General features: G+C 40.6%; 1 long non-coding RNA gene across 1 annotated transcript; it reads left to right on the top strand.

Annotated features, from left to right (window-relative positions):
- The first annotated feature begins 586 nt into the window (after window positions 1–586).
- LOC113469284 lies at window positions 587–2,184 on the top strand. Its single transcript, XR_003392746.1, has 3 exons — window positions 587–680; window positions 1,162–1,325; window positions 1,980–2,184. It is a non-coding gene; the product is annotated as an uncharacterized LOC113469284 (long non-coding RNA).
- The last annotated feature ends 947 nt before the right edge of the window (window positions 2,185–3,131 follow it).

Genomic DNA, 3,131 nt, shown 5'->3' with positions numbered 1-3,131 from the left:
GCTGTAAAGACGGGTGAGGTTGGTCGTTGCGGTCAAGATTCAGCCGGGGCTAGGACAGTAAAGTCATGACTGTGGCACTTGGTCCACCTGCATATTTTTTATAACTATGGATACAAAGAGTCTACCCAGACTGTCTGGATCCAAAAGTTTTGGGTGCATGGGTTATCGGGAGGACTAAGTGCGACCCGTCTCGAGATGTCAACCACGAGGAAGAGTGTGAGATTGGTGTGCTGATCGTGTTTACTTTGATTATTTAGTAAGTTGAGTATGATAGAGCAGAGTGTATGTGTCTAGGAGTCACAACTGCAGTATGACTGTCGGCGGCGTGGAAGGACGTCATCTGATTAGGATATAAATTTTGTGGTTGTGAGAGTAGAATCTACCCTTCTTCAGATTTTATTAAGATTTTGCTGGTTTTGGGTTTAGTTTTTTAGGATTTGTCGTAGCGCGATAACGAATGTGATGGGCAGTATACTTTGCGCGGGTTTACACTCCGTCCACTGCCCGGCCTGTAGTTTTTATGAGTGCGAACGTAGTTCTCACTACTTCATCGGCCTCACAAGTCTGAGTTTAAACTTTGGCCCGCCTCTAAACCTGCCCCACCGGCCGACCTACGATCTTTCGCTGATCTGGAGCGAAATCTTCGAGTATGGTCCGCTTCAGCGCTAGACTCATTACAGGTAAGTAGGGTCAACTGTCTGAGAAACCTACCCTTGTGGTCGAGTGGTTAAGAGCACTGACTCTCAACCCGAAGGTACTGGGTTCAAATCTCAGGTGAGCAAGTTTGACAATCGGGTGGTGTCGGTTATTGATGCAAGTGTGGAGAGACCCTACGTTAACCATTACACCACTTCTGTTCTAATTCTATTCTATTGTATTCTTCTTACTAGCCTTTTTCTATTTAAATAAGGTCGGCCTTCTTTTTCTATTGTTCTACTTCTATTCTATTCCATTCCATAGGATGGGGTCCGAATTCTGAGCAAGTTTGACAATCGGGTGGTGTCGGTTATTGATGCAAGTGTGGAGAGACCCTACGTTAACCATTACACCACTTCTGTTCTAATTCTATTCTATTGTATTCTTCTTACTAGCCTTTTTCTATTTAAATAAGGTCGGTCTTCTTTTTCTATTGTTCTAATTCTATTCTATCCCATTCCATAGGATGGGGTCCGAATTCTGAGCAAGTTTGACAATCGGGTGGTGTCGGTTATTGATGCAAGTGTGGAGAGACCCAATGATAGAAGTGGCTGGTCAGAGCTGTCCAAATTGCGGAAGGAGACAGAGGAGGCCCTGGCCCGCTTGGAAGTGAATGCCAGTGATGCACTGTGAGTATGAATTACTAGTGGTACACTAATGGTGGATTTCACCAATGTCTTAATGAGAGAGTGTTAAATCATCCTTAAAAGAGGCGTTTTTAAAAACTCCTGTTTGGATCATTAAAAATCCTCCCGTTAGTGGAATCGCTGATTAAGTCATTGGTGAAACCTACCATAAAATTATAGAACTTGGTGAAAAAGGTCATTGTATAAAAAAAAGTTTTATATTTTACAGACAAATTCGTTATATTTGTAATGGTGGATTTCACCAACCTTTCTTTAGCCCCTAACAGTCTGTTAGCTTAACAGTCCTGTTAAGCCTATACAAATCAAATGATATTAAGTAACATGCTGTTAACGGGCCTTATTTTGGGGGCTAAAAAAAAAAAAAAAATATCGGTGAAACTGACCATAAACCTTTAGAACGTGGTGATAAAAAGGCCTTTTACATTTTACGGACAAATTCGGAATGTTTATTTTTTAGTTGTAATATCTGCATTGCGTGTTCTTCTGCATTGCTTTATATATTCTGTCTCCTCTATGACCATGCATAAAAAAAGAAACATCTCCAGAAAACAACATCACATTAGGAAACCCCTGCTCCATCTTCCAAGTTTAAACTTCTGGCCTTGTAACAATATATCTCTCTATAATATGTTTCAGGAAGAGTATCGAAAATTTGAAGTCCCAAGTGAACGATCCCAAGTTCAACGCCTCGCCCGATCAGATCCAAGCCCTGCGCGCGCATATCAATGACGCCATCAGTCAGGTACAACGCGCGAGGTCGGATTTGGACGCCCAGAAGTCGCGAAATAACGTGACGGAGAAGTATGCGCGACGGATTGAAGAGGAGAAACGAAAACACCAGGTAAGAATTGAAGTGCAGTGAAGTGGAATAAGGTTCGTTCTTGGAACAGCTGACTTCTATCCTGTTTTCCTTCCCTCTTTGCTTTCGGGACGATAAGACCTTAGCAGTTACAGTTCCCTCTTACAAAAAAAGTTAGGTGGAATGAAAAATCACTCTAAAAGTCCTTAGTCTTACAAATTACATCCTGATAGAATCAGGAGGAATAAGTGGAATTTAGTGATTTACAAGTTCAATGGCAGTATCACCTATTAAATTTCAATCATTTCAATCTAATATTAATCTAACAATTCTGTCTGAGTAGTATATTGCGTCATTGTGACAATCCAAACTATGCGCAGCTCATCAATAAAATTTTAATTATTGTTTCTCTCATGTAAAGGTGCCACAATTTCCAGTTTAGATGCCTCCTGAGTGTGCATGTGCAAAGTTCATGCTTCAATATTATAATGGGTACATAATTAGGACAGGTGATTTATTTTTCTCATATGCTCTATTACTATGACTCTATGACACATCACATATGTTTGTGACTTTCTTGCCTAAAAGAATAGACTCATTGCCTCTCCTCTAATTAGCGTTTTCTCTTAATTTATTAATCCTTTATGAAACAATGTGCGTTTTCCACCTGTGACCTTCACGGTTAGCGTGTCAGTAAACAATTTACTGAAATTACCTACCAATGGCAAGTATAAATAGGGTCTAAAATGCCCTATCTACAGCAGTTGTCAACACTAATAGGGACAAAGAATCTAGTTTCTAATGGGTTCTATTGAAGTGTTGGTTTAGAGATCCTAGTTTTGAAAGGAGCTCTTGCTTGGGATCATGGGCTATAGAGTTTTCAAGGGGATGTATGCATCCCTATTCCCTGTGGGTCGTTTTGCTCCTGAATGTTCTGAGTACTTGGGGTAAGTGACGCTAATTAGTAAACTTTTGGAAAAGCTAGCAGC

The sequence above is a fragment of the Diaphorina citri genome, unplaced genomic scaffold (genome assembly GCF_000475195.1).
Source record: "Diaphorina citri unplaced genomic scaffold, Diaci psyllid genome assembly version 1.1 scaffold1016, whole genome shotgun sequence".
NCBI lineage: Eukaryota > Metazoa > Arthropoda > Insecta > Hemiptera > Psyllidae > Diaphorina > Diaphorina citri.
Note: the sequence above shows the minus strand (reverse complement) of the source record. Positions and strands in the feature narration are given on the sequence as shown.